Source organism: Puma concolor, chromosome B4 (genome assembly GCF_028749965.1).
Source record: "Puma concolor isolate L17-30 chromosome B4, mPumCon1.1.hap2, whole genome shotgun sequence".
NCBI lineage: Eukaryota > Metazoa > Chordata > Mammalia > Carnivora > Felidae > Puma > Puma concolor.
The window spans coordinates 42,685,642-42,704,803 of NC_141673.1; the positions used below are offsets into that span (position 1 = coordinate 42,685,642).

At 40.4% G+C, this 19,162-nt stretch overlaps 1 pseudogene; it reads right to left on the bottom strand.

Moving 5' to 3' along the window:
- Window positions 1–219: 219 nt before the first annotated feature.
- On the bottom strand, window positions 220–4,399 carry LOC112863287 (transmembrane protein 14C pseudogene; annotated as a pseudogene).
- Between the last annotated feature and the right edge of the window lie 14,763 nt (window positions 4,400–19,162).

The window sequence follows — 19,162 nt, forward strand, 5'->3', positions numbered from 1 at the left end:
CATACAAGAATCAAACTGTATGAGCATATAATCAAAAACTCTTGGGTTATACACTGCCCATCTCTTTAAGGTTGTAATGGTAATAACTGATTTCTTTTCCTGGGAAGTTCAATGTCATTTGTCTTGTTTTGTTGTGTTTTAAGTAAAATGTCAGAATATGTGAAAATGCTGAACTTCTTTCTCTTAATACAGTAAAAATAGTGGAAGATTTTAAATTCTTCATGAATTCAAGCTGGGACATGACAAGTACTGATGGGGTCTATTCAACATACTAATCCCAAGTTTGGGATTAGTACCAGCAAACTGGTACATGTGACTAAGCCTGTAGGCATAAATTTTCCAGAGTGATAGAAGCTCATTCCCAAAATGCCGGCTAAGGTTCCGGATGTAGCTAGGAAAACCCAAATGCTCCTCGGATCCTCAGGCAGCTGATGAGCACCCAGGCTGGCTAAACTACCGAAAAGAACCCCAGCAACCAGTGACCAGATTCTACCTGCTTTTGCCTAGCAATGATCCCACCAGAAGTGACAAGCACTTCGTAGTAAAAGCCAGTCCAGTGTATAGGCCCAAGTGGGCCAGAGACCTTCTGCACTGTTCTCTTTTACTCTGACCAGACAGAAAAGTACATCAGGCCTGCCCTGAAGCACTTTCCCATAGGTCTGCCCTGGTCAACAGGGCACACCTAGAATTATGCCTGTTAATTATGTTGGTTATTATTACAGTGATAGCAACAGATACATTTACGAGAACTTACTCAGCACCAGTTCAGTTGCTTCCTGGTTAGCTAAGCTGACAGTTTTGGAATTGTGAGTTTAGGAGGTTATGGAAAATGATTCCATTTTATCAAATATTATCTGGGCACAGTGAAAGAAACAGATTTCAAAACCCAGTTCCTTGCTCTGAGCTGACCAAATGTTTGGGAAGGCTCAGGCAGATACACTTTTGCTATAAGGGCTTAGGCCACTTAAAAAGTGGACTTTTAAAGACAAGGCCCTAATCCACATATGTAGGATCACTGATTTATGACAAGTATGACACCTAGTTCAGTGGGGAAAGGATAAACTTCTCAGTAAGTAGTCTGGTCAACTAACCATTCGTGTGGAAATAATGAACGTTGGCTCCTACGTCACATCATATATAGAAGTCATTTGGGTTGTAGATCTAAATATGAAAGGTAAAACACTAATGATCTTAGAAGAAAACATCAGATGTCATTACAGCCTTGGGGCAAACTAGCACTTTATAACCATGACACAAAAATGTTAACCATAAGAGGACAAAATGAATGAATTAGGTTTTATTAAAATTTAATGAACTTTTGGTTCATTAACAGACACCATTAAGAGAGCAAAAGGCAGGTCACATACTGGGAGAAAGTATTTGCTATACTTATATCCTGCAAATGACTAGTGAAGAACTACCAACAAGCAGATAATCCAATAGAAAATGGGGAAAAGATTTGGACAGATGTTCACAAAAGAAAACAATCAATTGTTCAATAGACATAAGAGAAGACATTAGAGAAAAGCAATTTGCACTGTGATGAAATACATCTCACCTGAATTGTTAAAGAGCTAAGAAATATTAAGTGCTGGGGAGGCTGTGGGGAAGTTGGAATTCTCTTGGGAATGTAAACTGGTGCGACTACTATGGAAAACTATTTGGCAGAATCTACTAAACACTGAACATAGACATACTCTGTAACTCAGCAATGCTACTCGTAGGCATAAACCCAACAAAAATGCATATGTATGTGCACTAAAAACATGGTCAGGAATACTCACAACAACACTATTTATAATAGTCAAAAGTTGGAAACAACCCAAATGTCCATCAATAGTACAGTGGATTAACACATTGTAGCATATTCATAAAATCTGATGCCACCTGAGAACAAACTCTTTATAAGTATCTGCAGCAACATGACTGAATCTCATAAACTTACTATTGAGTGGGGGCACCTGGGTGGCTCAGTCAGTTGAGCGTCCAACTTCGGCTCAGGTCATGATCTCACGGTTCATGGGTTTGGGCCCCACATCGGACTCTGTGCTGAATGCTTGCCCAGAGCCTGTTTCAGATTCTCTGTCTCCTTCTCTGCCTGCCCCTCCTCTGCTCGCACTCTGTCTCACTCTGTCTCTCAAAAATAAATAAATGTAAAAAAAAAAAAAAACAAAAACAAAAAAAAACTTACTATTGAGTGAAAGACCAGCATACAAAAAAGTGCATACTGGATGCTTACATCTATGTAGAGTTCCAAAACAGGCAAAACATAATCTAGTGTGAGAAGTAAGCGTGGTGGTTGCCTTTGGGGGAAGAGTAATAACTAGAACAGGCCCCAAAGGGGGCTTCTAGGGCATTGGTAAAAAATTCTTTTTTGCTGGTTGCATGGGTGTGTTTATAATGTAGAAACTCATCAAGCTGTACCCTTGATTCATGTGTGAATTTCCCTGTATACATGCTACACTGCAATAAAAAGTTAACTAAGAAAAGGCAAGGGCCAATGAGTTTGGCTGAGGTGACCTCAGGAATAAATAGAAACAAAATGTATGTAGACACACACATTCAAAACAAAACACAAAGATATTCACTTAATGTCAATAAAGGTTATCACTGGATAATTGGATCAAGGGTAATTTTTTCTCCCTGTTTTCTAGCCTTTCCAAATCCTCTTCAAGGTGCCTGTATTTGTCTTGACACTGAGGGAAAAGCAGAACCCTGGAAGATGTTGTTTCATCGGTAAGGCATTGTATCAAACTGTTCATAGTCCTCTCTTCCCTCTTTGTTGCAAGAAATTAGTCCTCTCTTCCTTCCAATTGCAAGAAGTGTGGATTTCACTCAAGACCTCTACATGCCTTCCAGGACTATTAGGTAAGATGGTTTAGAGTTAACTATATTTAGAAATATAGATATAACTATAAATATAACTATATTTAGAAACTGGAGAGTTATAACAAATAAATAGATATTAACCTTCAAAGAAGTAGTGTGGGAAAATCCAGAAAGGCTTCCTGATGACATTTGTTCTGGGTTAAAAGAATGAGCAAGGATTTGTAAAGTATAGTGGGAGAAGATGGATGAAGGATTAGAGGGTCATCGTAGACCAAGGAGATAGCACATGCAAGGCATGGAAAACAATGACGTGTTTGCAGACCAAGAACAAGTTTGGCATCTTTGGGGAAGCATGGAGGGCTAGGAAACAGGGAAGGAATTGGAGCCCCAACCTTTGTGTCCTTGTACGTATGCCATACATTGTGTTTCTAGATATAGTTGTAATAGATGCCAAGCCTGGAGTGCCTGGGTGGCTCAGTTGGTTGAGCACCTGACTCTTGATTTCGGATCAGGTCATGATCCCAGGGTCACGGTGTTGAGCCCCATGTCGCATCTGTACTGAGTATCAAGCCTGCACTGAGTGTCAAGTCTCCCTCTGCCCTTCACCCCACTCACACACACACACACACACACACACTGTCTCTCTCTAAAATGACAAAAAATAAAGAACAAAAACCACAATAGATGCCAAGCACGGTTCATTGCATCAGACCATGAAAATGCATTATACAAGTCCTAAATTTTTAAATTGTTTTTTAAAAATATGTTTTGTATCAATAACTTAATAACAAAAATAATGGTTCCTGCATTAGCATTTATATTGGAAGCCCTGAAGTAGTCAGCTGGAATGAAACCAGTCTTTATAGCATATTCTTGAACTTTAAATTATTTAAGTTGATGAAAATCCAAGCATGAATATAACAGGTGTTATGCCAAGTACAGAGGATTCTCAAAACCTCTTCCCCTAGAATTATAGAATAACTTGGTACTAATATCAGCATCCCCGCATGAAATGAATTTTCAAGGGGATGATGTTACGTTTGGGCATATCGATACTGTGGGAATGCCTATTATGATTATGAATGGCTGCAGACACGATGTCTGTGGCCTGTCATAGAACACCTCTCCGGTTTGCCAAAGAACCACTTTAAAATGCATAAATGCGCTCTTCATGCTAATGGAACAGACCTCTTTAGCGATTTCCAAAGAGGAGAGAGAAGGGACAGAGAGAGGGTGGCCCTTCCCCCACTTCCCATGGTTCCACAGCAACATAACCAAAGGAGGAAAGGCAGCTTGCTCTCTGGGTGACACCAAGCTAGGAGGGAAGACTCAGACCAGCCTCCACTCTTCCATCTCACTTTTAAATTACACCAGAAAAGCAGAGGCAATGAGGTCTGCATTCAAACGCACCAGCTTGGGATCGCGATGCTCCAGGGATGAATTGAGCAGAATAGGCGGTGGCTGTGTCCACCTGGTTCCCACACTCCGCTAACTGACCACTGGCAACTGTGATACCAAGGCAGCCCCAAACGCTGTGGGGCAACAGGCAGTCTCTGCTTTCAGATTTCATTCCTGGTAAAGAAGTCGCCCAATGAGTCACCTTGGGGCGCGTTCCTGACTGCACAACAGCTATAAACTGAACGGTACAACACTTTGCTGCTTTCACTGGCTCTGACATTAGCAGAAACGTCTGAGTAATCAGACAATAGGCATTGGAGAAAGAAAAGGAAAGGAAACTAATCTTGTACATCTGCCTGTGCCAGGCATAAACTAGGAGTCTTCACATGTGTTATGGAGGCAGCACAGGGTTATGATTCTGTGTTTACCACTTGCTGGCTGTGTGAACTTGGACAAGCTCCTTAACCTCTGTGAACCTGTTTCCTCGTATCTACCTCCCAAGGCTGTGTGGGAAGGAAAAGAGAGTCCACGTTCACATGGTACACAGTATGTGCCCTGAAAAAGTAGGTATTTTGGGTTGTTGTTTTCACTATCATTGTCATTTAATCCTCAAACCAGCATCCTTACCCATTTTACAGATGTGGGCACTAAGGGTCAGAGAGGTGAAAGACTTACCTGGGAGATACAACCTTGCTACTGTGATTCCAACCCAATCTCACACCAGAGTTCATACTCCTTATCCCTCTAGATCACACTATCTTTATTATTCAACTTTGAATAAATGCATTACAGAAATGAGAAGCAGCAAAAATGGGCTTATTTGCAAATATCCATGAGTCAAAAGATGGTATGGTGTATTAGGGTTCTCTAGAGAAAAAGAACCAATAGGGTGTGTGTGTGTGTGTGTGAGAGAGAGAGAGAGAGAGAGAGAGAGAGAGAGAGATCACCTATCTATCGAGAGAGTTTAAGAATTTGGCTCACACGCTTATGGAGGTTGACAAGTCTGAAATCTGCAAGGAAGGCCAGTATGCTGGTAGGCTGGAGACTGGGGCAGAGCTGATGTCACAGCTGTGAATCTGAAGGCTCTGGAGGCGATATTCATTCTTTCTCAGGCCACCTTGGTCTTTTTCTCTTAAGGCTTTCAACTGATTGGGTGAGGCCCACCCACATCATGGAGGGTTATCTGTTTTACTTGAAGTTTACTGATTTTAATATTAATCTTACCTAAAAAATACCTGCATGTTGACATCTAGACTGGTCTTTAACCAAATATTTGAGTATTGTGGCCTAGCCATGTTGGCACATAAAATTAACCATCTTAGGTGGTGAGCAAGGATCTGTGGAAAATATGAACCCAGAACCAAAATATTTGAGCTGAAGTACTATCCTTAACTGACTTGAGCTATTTGACTGCTTAGGTTTTGACCGTATTTTGTTTATAATTTCTTAAAACCCACATATCCTTTAGGCAGGTTGACTAGTCATATGAACTAAGATTATTAAAACAAAACAAAACCATAGTGAAAAATGTAGCCTGTGGTTTCTTAGCAGCTTAGAAGCAAACAGCTTCAGGAAGTGAGATCCTTTTGCCTGAGTGACTATTTCACCTAATCCAAGCTCAAGGGTGAGCTATTATTTTAAAAATAAAGAAAAGCTTTGCATGTTTCCCTTCTGTTCCCTGTTGCTAACTGTGGAACTTACTCATAGCAAGAACAGAGTTATTTAAAACAGTTGTTGGGATATTTTTTGGAAGGTGGAAATTAACTTATTTCCTAAACATAATTGGAGATCACTTTCATTATAATAAATCAAAAATATCAATTTCCCCAAGAGGCATCTGCAATAGAATAAATTTGCTGTCTTTCACCTGTGAAAATAGTCCTCCCAGATCCTCAATCAGGAAGACATGTCTCCCTGCCCAGGTTCATCTCATAGTTTTAAGGCATTGGAAAACAGAGAGGTTTGTTTAGTTAGAACCCTGGACCTCACCCACCAGGCCTGGTATTTGAGGGAAAGCTGTGCTAGGCTGAGGAGATGATGTTTAGTTAAGGAATCCAGCAGAGATATCTGCCTGTGACAGAGCCTGCCGGTTGGTCCCCTTTCTCCTTAGTAACAGGACCCCAATTTTATTTGGGGCGGCAAAGTGCTCAGCTAAAGAACAACACTTTCTAGTCAAAAGATGAGCTCTCCTTTTTCTATTTCCTCTTGCCCCTGGAATGTAGATATAATCGTTGGCATCCTAGCAGCCATATTGAATTAGGAGGTAACCTTCAGGTTAGCAGTCACATACAACGGAACTTCTTCATAAAATTTCTTCATAAAGTCACAACACCTGCTGTGGATTTCCTACCTCCCAGGTCTTCTTTGTCAGAGAAGAAACTTTTGTGTTTTTAAACCACAGAAGGTAGATCTGTTTCTTGCAGCATGATTTTTTTTTAAATTTTTTAAATGTTTATTTATCTTTGAGAAAGAGAGAGTGACAGAGTGCAAGCGGGGGAGGGGCAGACAGAGACAAACACACAGAATCTGAAGCAGGCTCCAGGCGCTCAGCTGTCAGCCCAATGTGGGGCTTAAACTCATAGACTGCAAGATCATGACCTGAGCCAAAGTCAGATGCTTAACCGACTGAGACACCAGGCACCCCGTGATTTTGTCTGTTTTAAATCACTAGTCCTGCAAGTGATCAAACACTAAGCTTCCTTAACATGCTTCATTGAGGGTTAGAGACCACAGAATCAATATAATTTTTTTAAAGATTTTATTTTTAACTAATCTCTGTGTCCAACATGGGGCTTAAATTTACAACCCTGAGATCAAGAGTCAACATGCTCCACTGACAGAGCCAGCCAGGTACCCCAGAATCAATATAATTTAAAAATCCATTGGAATTTGATATATAGGACAATTTAAATAACCCAAAGAAAGAAAGATGTTGGTCCTTACTACCTTTAGCTATAAAAATAAGAAGCTGTTAGAACTGAAAAGTACTTTAGAAAGTTTTTTTTTTTTTTTTTTTAATTTTTTTTTTTTAACGTTTGTTTATTTTTTTGGGACAGAGAGAGACAGAGCATGAACGGGCGAGGGGCAGAGAGAGAGGGAGACACAGAATCAGAAACAGGCTCCAGGCTCTGAGCCATCAGCCCAGAGCCCGACGCGGGGCTCGAACTCCCGGACCGCGAGATCGTGACCTGGCTGAAGTCGGACGCTTAACCGACTGCGCCACCCAGGCGCCCCTAGAAAGTTTAATCTCACTTTCTACTCCACTATTTATTTCACAGATGAGGAAACAGAGACCCAAAGTTTAATCCAGCAAAGATACCCAATAACTGGGCCAGAACCTGAACACGGATCTCCTTACTCCAGTCCATTGCCCCATGGTTATCTTCTGCTCTTGATCTATAAATGGAGGCATAACCTGACAGAAACTGGATGTTTTACATAATAGTGAAAGAAACTAGAAGCCATTGCACACAGTAGAGTAGTGTTCATCTGGATACCATTTTGCCTACTTTGTAACATGGCTTTGCCCAATTTACTGATAAAATAATCTGATCTCACACCACAGTGATCACTCCACATTTGAGCAACACGGAACAGTCCTCACCCAGCGTCTAAAGCCTTTTGATGCCCCACTTTTGGCTTTTAGTGCTAGTTCTTGTTAGCTGGAGACAAATTATCTACAGGCCCAGCAAAGAAAGGGGCCCATTTGGCAACGATTCAGCCTTGTCAGATTCGAAGCCATTCCGCGAAGGCATTTTAATTAGGCAGTGGGAGAACTGCCACATTTAGAAGCAGCTCCTAGATGGGAAGCAGAAAATTTCAAGACCAACTGAAGTTCTTGGTGCTTGTGTTGCTTACCATTTACAAGACAAATCCAGTGATCCTTTTCCACCCCTTCTTTCATACTCAAGGCTTTGTAAGATTCAGAACGGTTCAGCGATTTCTTGAGGCTCATTCCTTAGCAGTTCTCGTGCACGGTTTTCAGACAGAACATAGGTCCTTTGATCATGCTTTAATGAACTCAAGCTATGTACCATATAAATGGCGATTGTTTTGATTATTACCTTCGGTTCTTTCAAAAGTGCTAAGAGACAATGCATTTTAATAGAGGCCTTTACAATTCATGAATTTTTAAATGGTTTTTGTTCAAGGAAAGCATCAAACCAATATCAACAATGTTGTACATTAGCTATCTGCTTGCTTACAAAAAGCTGAACAGTAGCTCAGTTGTTGAGCATTATTATCTCTATTTCACAGTGAGGAAGCTGCAAGAGAGAAAGATTAAGTCACCCAGCTTGTGAAAGGCAGAGTAAGAACTCAAAGCCAGAACCCCGGTCATATTGTAGCAATTGTTCAAATGAGAGATAGCAATTTTCTTCTGATTGATATCAAACATTTTGGCAGTATTTGTGGTAGCTCGTGAGTGAGCATCTATCGAAAAGAAGTTGCCTGACTTAGACAAGGAGAAGTGGAAGATGGCCAGTGATAGAACAAAGAACAGTGGACTAGAAATTGGGACTTGATTTCTGCCCTGAGCTCTGTACCTGACAACAAGCTGTGACCTTGAGCAAGTCGCCCCCTGTCCCTGGACCTCTAGTTCCTCACCCACAAAATGAAGTCTTATCAGAAGAAATATTTTGCAAATCCCAATGTACAAAACCCATAAGAGCAGAGTGCTCTGGTGGAGGAGGGGCCAAGGGCCTCATGTCCGAAGCTCTTGGTCATGCTTTTCCTGGGCGGGGGGGGGGGGGCCGGAATAGCTCACAAGGGCCCCTTTCAAAGCCTAGGAAATTGATCTGCATAACTGTAAATTCCCTTCCAATACTATATTTTACTGTTTATTTCCTCTCTACCAGACTTTTCTGAAACCAGAGGAAAACAGAGGTATATGGATAATTCAGGCAACACTGTTATTTGCCCATCACTTAAACCTTGCTTTGTTTCAAAAGACAAGAAGCAAAGCCAAATCTGCTTGCATGTCAGAAAGGGAAATACATCTTCAGTGCCCATCTGGGGGCCTTTACCAAGAGTAAAGAGTGTTGGCAGCTGACAGCTAATGTCTGTTTTCACTTCAGTGGCTTATGGCAAGAGATAACTTTGTGAGCAGGCCATGTGGGGAAGAACCATAATCCCTAGAACCTGTTTGTGGGTGAGATGGGGATGGGGAGGGAGAGAAGATCCCAAGTACAACCTGATTCTCCCTCATTATAAACAAGGAACCTAAAAAGGCCATGTCGCAGTGATGCCCAGGCTAAGAGAATTACCACCTTCCTCAGATGGAAGGGTTCTCAGACATCACATGGAGCATGAGCCCACCTTTGCTCCTGGAGTTTTTGTTTCACTTTCTGTCTCTCACCTAGGGACAGAGTCATGGCTAAATGTCCTTTCTTTCAGTCACCAGGTGTGCTCCCTCACTAAATCATGTGCACATATATTTTGCCCAGTGAGGCCACATCTATTGGCTCTCGTCAATAGATCAATAGATGAGGAAAAAATTTTCCTCCATTTCTGTCACCTTTTAGTCCATGGAGGCCTCATGGAAGGTGAAAGGCTTACCTGACTACCTTGAGACACCTACTCTGACAGAACATGGGCAGGTTTTCTTCACCACACACGTCAACCATATCACCACACTTCTGTCCAACTGCAGCTGCTGTGTGTAGCAGCTAGTTCCACAGGTAATTGGAAAACTAACGTTGTGAAAGAGAAGTAGTGATTGGTGTTGCTGAATGGGATTTTTTTTTTCTGGACTTGCCTGACTTGCAACTCAATCAGAACAAAAGGCTCAAATAAGATATAAACGACAGCCATTTAACCATGGCAGATGACTTACCTACATTTTTTAGACGTTCAGCTTTCTACAAAACGAGGCACTTGTGCTGGATGGCAGAGATGGCCACAATTTTTCCCATCGCTGCAGCCACATCCCTTTATAATGTGAATTCGAAGTTTCTTCCATCAAGGGGTAGATTCCATTTCACCATACCTTGAATCTGGGCTTGGCCCTGTGACTTGATTTAGACAACGAGAGTAGCAAGTATGAAGCAAGCAAGGAGAGGCTTGTGCATTAGGCCTGGTTATCTTTTCCTGTGGTTAGAACTCTGAGCTCATCACTTAAAGGAGTCTAAGCTGGCCTGCTGCAAGACGAAGGGCACAAGGAAATTTGAAGTATCCTAGCCAGCCAGGCCCCAGTGCCCGAGATGGGAGTGAGTCCATCTTAGACCAGCCAGCCTCCGGTTAAACTGCCAGCTGACCACAGACAATATAAGTAAGCCCGGCAAAGGACAACAAAACCAGCCACGGGAGAACCAAAGCCCACAGGATTATGGGCTAAGTAAGTGTGGGCTGCCTCCCCGCCCCGGTGCCCCATGCAAGCGTGGAGAGTACTAACAAACTCTTGTTCGGAAGGAATCCAGGGCTCCTTGGATGACATAGGAAGGACAAGGAATTATTGCCAATACAGTTAGAAACAGCCTCAATGGCTTCTGCATTAATATGGAGCAGGAGGGAAGTATGTTTAGGAAAGGGGATATGCTGGAACTGCAGCCAGGGATAGAAACTTGAGAAAGCTGTGGGTGGGTTCAGGAAGTATGGGGAGTGGTATGTGTGAATTTCAAACACGTTCCTATTTTTAATGTTGGGGAGGCAATCTCTATATTTTAGTCTGTTCAAAGAGTATACCTTCTCAGGAAACGGTGAGGATATAAACATAGGTATAGCATTTGCATCCCAAATTGCAACCTTCCCTAAAGATTTGACTTTTCCAGCATCCTGTCTGCTAACAGTTTACGGTGGACAGCCAGGCAAACGATGTGATATAATAGTTTTGCTGCGACTAAAATGTTTTACTTATTTGAAAGGATTTCTCAAGTCAGAAAAGCTTAGAAAATAAATGGATGCTTTTATACATTTTCATAACTCAAAACTGGAATTTTTTAGAAAAAAAATAGTCAACGTTTTTCTCCCCAAATCGGATTTAATTGTTAAATATCCCTTTAGTGTGTACCAGTAGGACCCAAACTCTTTGATCATCAGGGTTCCTAAAGTCTTTTCCAAAATACAGAAACCTCGATCTCACTCACAGATGTTCTGAACCAGTGGGACCTAGGATTGTGTATTTCACAAAAGGTGACTCCCTAGATAAGCCAGAAATCACTATGAGAAAAGGCAACTAAAGGATGTAATCATTTGATTTCTGTATAGCTATCATAAGAGATGCATCTCAAAACAGCATTTTTTTACAGTCTTACGTGAGTATCTACTCACTGTTAGCAACTGGACTGTTTCTAAAGCAAAAATACTGCTTCTTTGCTGAAAAATAAGAATAAACACCTGTTGCAGAAGGGAGTTTTTGGGGCAAATGCTTTCTGTGTCTACTTGCACCTTGTAGCAGACACAATCACTTGAGCTCACACACACAGATCAATTCTTAACTGCATATCTAACTTCTAATGTTACCCATTGACGTTTTTATGCCCCTGGCCTTTCCACCACCTGGCTTTTCTCCCCAGGGAAGGGGGAATGGCTAAGACTGATTAAGATTTTTGATGGGGGAAACTGGGTGTGCTGAGCCCCACCCCTTCCTTGCATCTTCCCCTTGAAAGAAAGTTTCCTGGCTGACTCACTTGTTATTCCTCTGTGCTCTCAGGCCTCACCTGGCTAGTGCGTCCTGTAGTGTAAATCTACTTATTCTGGAATTCGGTATTGTAAACCACTTGACTGAAGGTAAAAGTCATGTGGTTCTTTATAGGTTTTAGTAGTCTAATGGAAATGCTTCGGCAAGGGAAAGAATATTAGCTATGAGATCCTTTTCAAACATACCAACATGTCCCTGCAAAATCATTATTTTTATTATTTCCATTTTAGAGATGAGTAAAGATTCTACAGACCATTTGAGTCATAAAAGCTTAGCTAGCCCTGAGTCTTGCACATAGTTCTGCTGATTCTCAATAATGTACCTGGAAAAAAAAAGATTACATGTGTACTTTAGTTAATAATGAGTCAGTATTGGTTCATTGATTATTTTTAAGATTTTATTTTTTAAAGTAATCTCTACACACAACGTGAGGCTTGAACTCACAACCCTGAGATCAAGAGTCTCATGTTCTACTGGCTGAGCCAGCCAGGCACCCCAATTGGTTCATTAATTGTAATAAATATACCATAATGTTAGATGTTAATAATAGAAGAAATTGGGTATCGGGTATATGGGAGTTCTCTGTACTATGTTCACAATTTTTTCTGAAAATCTAAAAACTGTTCTAAAAATGAAAGTGTATTTTTTAAAAAGATCACATATGAAATGAATAACATCATAAGAAAGGATACTATTTCTGAATTTTTTCTGGGTACCAAACAAAAATAATACAACTTTTAGTTTGAGAGTATCTGCATTGCCTCACTTCCAGATCTGGCAGAATGCAGTGGTTAAGAAGGTTCCAGAAGCAGACCTTGTTTTGATTCACAACTTTCTGACTTGCTGCCAGTTACTTAACCTCTCTGAACTTCAGCTTCCTTACCTGTAAAAAGTGACAAACACCTGACTAATGAGATGGCTGAATGAATTAAATAATATTATAATGTCTATTCTAATAGTGCCTAAAATAATAAATGAAAAGAACAGTGCTTGGCAGAGAGTAAGCACCCCATCCTGTATCCACCCATGCCCATTCTGATTCAGGGTACCTGGGGTGGAGCCAAGAGTCTCCTTTTTTTTTTTTTTAAAGAAAAATTATATTTGTATTAGTTAACATCTGACTTACCTCCATAATGTTTTTCTTCTACAAAGCAACTAGGTATTTTTTGCCTCTTGCATGACAGTTACTCTGTAATATCACTTTTCTATAGAGAGATAAGCAAGATTATTCCAATTTTTCCCTTAGGAACACTCTTCAGGTTTGACTTTATTATTATTAGTTTAGGAAAATACATTTCAGCATACACATTTATTAATGGTTTTGTACTGAAAATATTTTAGAATTGCTATCAAATTTGGAAAAAGGGTTAATAATTTTATATCAGCTGTGATCTGTTTGAGATCAAGTCTTTACCACGAGTCTGCTTTCTAAATGCTCCCCAGATGATTCTGATGGTTCGGGAACTATGAGTGAAGCTACAGTCGTTTACCTGACTTCCTGGACTATCAAATGTCAGCTCACTGACTAGATTTCAAAACTCCCTCTCCTCCTGTTTTCTCCCAAGTTCCTCTGTGGGGTCCTCATCTGACACCATTCCCTTTTCAAACTAGGGATGCTGGCGAGAGCTTAAAGAGTTTATCAGCTCAGATTACTTCCTTATTCTCTTCTCTCTGTTCTCTTTGAACTCTGATTCCTGAAAAATTCCAGAGAGACAAGAATTCTTTCCATAGTACTGAGATTACATACTTGTAGCATATACTATTTTCAATATTATGACCATACAACAAGTAATTTCTAGCAAACGCATAGAGAGCTATGCCATCACCAAAGAAAATAATAGACATCCCAAATACACCAATATTCTCCTTCCTTGAATTCTACCCATATCCTATGGCTTCTCCTGGTCTAAGGGTGCTTAAGAATCCATTATTTCAGGGGTGCCTGGCTGGCTCAGTCAGTTAAGCGTGTGACTTTGGCTCAGGTCATGATCTCATGGTTCGTGGGTTTGAGCCCCACATCCAGTTCTGTGCTGACAGCTCAGAGCCTGGAGCCTGTTTCAGATTCTGTGTCCCTCGCTCTTTGCCCTTCCCCCACTCATGCTCTGTCTCTCTCTCTCTCTCTCTCTCAAAAATAAATAAACATTAAAAAATTTTTTTAAAAGAATCTATTATTTCATAAAAACTTCTGCCATGATGACTATCTTTTCTCCATGACAGCTTTTTTTTTCCCCAAAGATTTTATTTTTAAGTAATCTCTACACCCAACACATGGGGCTCACACAAACCCAAGATCAAGAGTCACATTCTCTACTGACTGAGCCAGCCAGGCACCCCTTCCATGAGATCTTTCTTATCACACATTGAATATATCAGAGTCTTGGGAAAATAGATGGAGATACGAGGAGTAAAGATAAGAAGTTAAGAAAAAAAAAAGAAATCTATGCTTTCAGAGGGAGAAAATTCTGTCAGCTGCCTTGAAAAATATTTATGCTTCATTTGGAGAGACTTTAAAAAAATCTTCCTATTATAATAGCATAAATAAAAATAAATACAAAGGTAAAACACAAAACAGGAAATGCTGAAGAAACCTAGAAAAATATTCATTATAATGATGGATATAATTGGCTAGGTTTCGATGTTATATTGATACATCTTCTCCTTAAGATTATCATGAAATAGATAGCTATGTAATGCTCATTACAAAGTGCCTTTCACAACATTGTGGGTCAAATCCTATTTTTCATGTACTTGTGGTTCATAAAGGCTTTTGTATCCTTGTCCTTTTCCTCTAACACCAGTGTCATCCAGGGATTTTGTAGATGTCTGTGTTTTGCCTATATAGTATCTATTTCCCATTTTTCTTGCTGTAACATTCTAATTTTTTATAGGGTCACCCCCCTTCCACACTCACGTATTATGGATGAGTCACCTCACTGTAGTTCTAGGGGTGGGCATGTATCCCAGGCTTTGCCAGTTAGAGTATTACACTGTTCTAGCCCATGAGTTGGTTTAGTGATATGTATATGACTCATTCAGAGCCAATGAGGCTCAAATCTGGGACTTTAGTGAGAACCATTAGGAGAAGGACTTATTAGGACTTATTAGGACCAATAAATTTCCTTTTCTATTTAAGGCCGTTTAAGTTGGGCTTTCTGTTACTTGCAACCCAAAGAGTCCTGACTAATAAAGTGTTGGACAATAGTTAGTTGTCTATCATATAAAACGATATTTTTAATAAAAAAGTAATTCTTCTTTTTTTGATAGTGTGAATATCTACACAAAAGGACTCTTCCAATGTTTCAGGACTGGATCAAAAGAGTATTTCTCATGAGCTCATTTAAAGCGATAATAATGATTTCCATTATTGAACTACCTTGCACCAAACACATGCTCAGTGCTGAGCTTAGAGTCTCTCATTCCACCTTCACAAGTGTTCCACATATTGTGGATGAGGAAACTGAGGCCAAGAACCAGAATTTGAAAGTCTGTTTCAATTCAAAGTCCATGCCCTCATTACCTCTTCTCTTGGATATTTTCATATTAAAAACATGCATAGTTTAGATGCAATTTAAGAGTAATCTGTTAAAAATTTAATAATTCATTCTAAAACATAAGCAGAAATATTTCAAAGCGTTCCTGTTCCTTGTAAATATTAATATTAATGTTGTCAAATAAACCCTATTCTCAGCCCTCCCTCCCCTGCTCCTGCCTCTAGATACTGTCTTCTTAATATCACCTCCCCTTGCTTGTGGAAATACCTCCCTCCCTCCCTCCCTCCCTCCATCAGCTGCTAAGAACCGCTCACACAGGCCTGCTATGTGCACAGCAAATGAACTTTAGCTACCGCAATTCTTGAATTTCTTTAACCATCCCCCTCCCCCAGAAAGCTCCCACTGATCGTCTTGCCTTACGCCAGTACATACAGTAGTCTGGAACCCTGCTCTCATCTCTTCTTCAAATCCTAAGACTTTCAAGCCTGCCATCTCAGGCTGTCCTGAGGAAAAAGCACATCCCAATATTTAAATACGTGGTACAGTTTAGACCTCCTGTATTAATCTTTCTCATTTAGATTAACTCAGGGCTCTTCCAAAAAAAAATCCATGAAGATGTTTTCTTAAACAAAATAACCCTGCTGGAAGGTTTCTACCATAAGTAATACAGAGATCAAGGAGAAACTCAAACAAATTTTCTTAGTACCTTATTTTATTTTATTTTATTTTATTTTTTTTTTTAATATATGAAATTTATTGTCAAATTGGTTTCCATACAACACCCAGTGCTCATCCCAAAACGTGCCCTCCTCAGTACCCATCACCCACCCTCTCCTCCCTCCCACCCCCCATCAACCCTCAGTTTTTTCTCAGTTTTTAAGAGTCTCTTATGCTTTGGCTCTCTCCCACTCTAACCTCTTTTTTTTTTTTTTTTTTTGTTCCCCTCCCCCATGGGTTTTTCCTAAGTTTCTCAGGATCCACATAAGAGTGAAACCATATGTTAGTACCTTATTTTATAATTGCAGTTGTTTAAAGGTAGGTGATCAACTGAGTTTCCTTTCCTTTTTCAGAGTACCAGTTGCAATCTGGAACATACAGTAAGAAGTTAAAAAATGATTGTTAATGGAGTGTCCACTGAATAACCAACTTCCTTTTCTCTCCAATGCTGTTGCATAGACTTAACATCGTGGAAAACTGCTCTCTGGGGTGTTTAACTTGGAGAATAGCTATTCTGAATTCAACATTACAACATATCTGAAGTTTCAAGAGATTTAAGCTTAGTGTCCCAAAGAACACTGAGAACACAAGCCAACCCAAACATGATAAATCTACAAAGACCAAAGAATAATCTCAATCCTATCTTTACTAAACAAGCCGCAGACCGTGCCTCTTCATCTCCACCATGTCTGAACACACAGTTGGTTGACAGGTGATGCCTGGGCATCCCTATTTTGTAAAGTTTCCTTTGAAAAGATTCTGATCATCAATGAATTTTCAAATAGCATTTTAAGGGTTCAAATGGGGATAAAGTAAGACGTATGTACAAATACCTTGATTTCTCTATGTAGGAAATGAACACACTTTAGTATCTTCTTTATATCTATTGAGTCAGGCATTCTAAGGAGGAACCAGAATTTGACTACTTACTGCTTTGGGCTTTTGAGAGGAAAAACATTTATAGATATCATCATTAATAATTCATAAGTGAAAAAACTTTACCAGGTCACAGGAATTCAGTATTTCTGTTTGTAACTTATCTTTAAATTTTGTCAATGCCTTTAAAATGCATGCCTACTGTGAATCACTTTGAACGGTTTTTTTAAATGATTAATGGCATCTCACTGCTCTGTAATATGAAGACGGATGGTTGTACCCCAGCCCCAAGTCAAAGCATTCCTCAGCAGACCGCATCTGAAAGCTTATGATAAATATGAAATAACTCTTTTCTTTCAGTATGAAATAACTCTTTTAAGTTTATTTATTTGAGAGAGACAGAGAAGGTGCATGAGCAGAGGAGGGGCAGAGAGAGAAAGGGAGAGAGAGAGAGAGAGAGAGAGAATCCCAAGCAGTCTCTACACTGTCAACATGGAGCCCGAGGTAGGGCTCCATTCCACCAACTTTGAGATCATGACCTGAGCCTAAACTAAGACTCACATGGCCACTTAACCAACTGAGCCACCCCAGTGCCCCTGGAATAACTCTTTTTTTTTAATGATTTTTTAATGTTTATTTATTTTTGAGAGAGAGAGAGAGAGAGAGGAAGAAAGAGAGGAGGGAGGGGCTGAGAGAGAGGGAGACACAGAATCTGAAGCAGGCTCCGGTCTCCAAGCTGTCAGCACAGAGCCAGATGTGGAGCTCAAACTCACAAACCGGGAAATCATGACCTGAAGTTCCACGCTTAACTGACTGAGCCACCCCTGCGCCCCACCTGGAATAACTCTTTAAACAAATCATGTTAATTGTTGACTTGGGGATGTGTACACTAACATTTAACATCTTTTTGACTTTAATTTAGATTATTTTATCTAAGGATAAGAGAAAACAAAGAACAATTTTAGCCTACAGCTTCTCCATCATGGTGATCGAAATTCAGGAAGAACAATTTCATTTTTCTCTGCTATTGATGGCAAGGTCCCCTGCCTCAGAACCTGAAGGAATGACAAATGAAAGGATCCCCTCCCTCCCCGTAAGCTTTACAAATCAGAAGTGACATGCCTTTCCTGGAATGTGATGCTTCTGTAAATGTGAGTTTACAATTTCTGAAAGCTACAGTTTCTTGATCCTGTAGTGTATTTTGGGGAGGTCAGAATTATCTGGGGGAACCTTTTCAAATATGTGTACACACACACACACACACACACACACACACGCACGCATGCACCTCACTCCCTAGGCAGAATGCTAAATCACCCTGCCTGGATGTCCTTCAGAAAAATAAGGCCCGTTGAGCCTTGATAGAACACTGGGGCCACTCTCTGCTCTGTGTTGTAATGGAAGGGCCATACATATGAGATGGTTTGGTCTCATGATGTAACCAAATCTGTAGAAGAATAATGTATAATAGGGCTTCACTTTGCTTTCCCCATTTCTCCTCCACTCTTGTGGGAGATCTGCAGAAAGAACTGTTTTGGCTTTATGTCCAGTTTATTTGATTAGTAACAAAAATCCCTGCTTCATGAATGGTCATAGGAAAGGAGAAGAGTTTAAGGAGGGAGTATTTCACAGAGAGGATGATGACACTCCTAGGACCAAGGTATTCCATCATGGCTTTTTGTTACTATTGGCTGTTGAATCCCAAGGAAGGCAATCCCTTTGGGCACGTAGCTTAATCTCTTTGTGTCCTAGTTTCCTTTTCTGTAAATGGGAATAAAAATGTAGGTAGTGTTATGATGATGATGATATCGTGGAAAAACTAGTGCAATAAAAACAAGGTAAAAATTGCCAGCTGAAATTTTCTGAGTGCTTGCTGTGGACCAGGCATAGTTTCAAGGAACTGAAACATACAAGCTCATTTAACCCTCACAGTATGAAACGAGTGAATACATAAAAGGTACTCAAAGCAAGACTGGGCACTTGGCGAGGACTCTTTAATTGTTAGCTGTGATTCTGAGTAACTGCTAAAAAAATAATTCATGTGATTAAACCCATTCCCCATTCTGATAGGCACAAGTCTCTCCATTTTTCCTCTTACACACAGTGCTTCCGTAAGTATCAATATGCATGTCTCCTGCGGACATGGGTAAGAGCTTCCGGGTGAGAAGCAGGGGTGGGGGAGGTATGTCTACAAACACTTGGCTGTCACGCATCT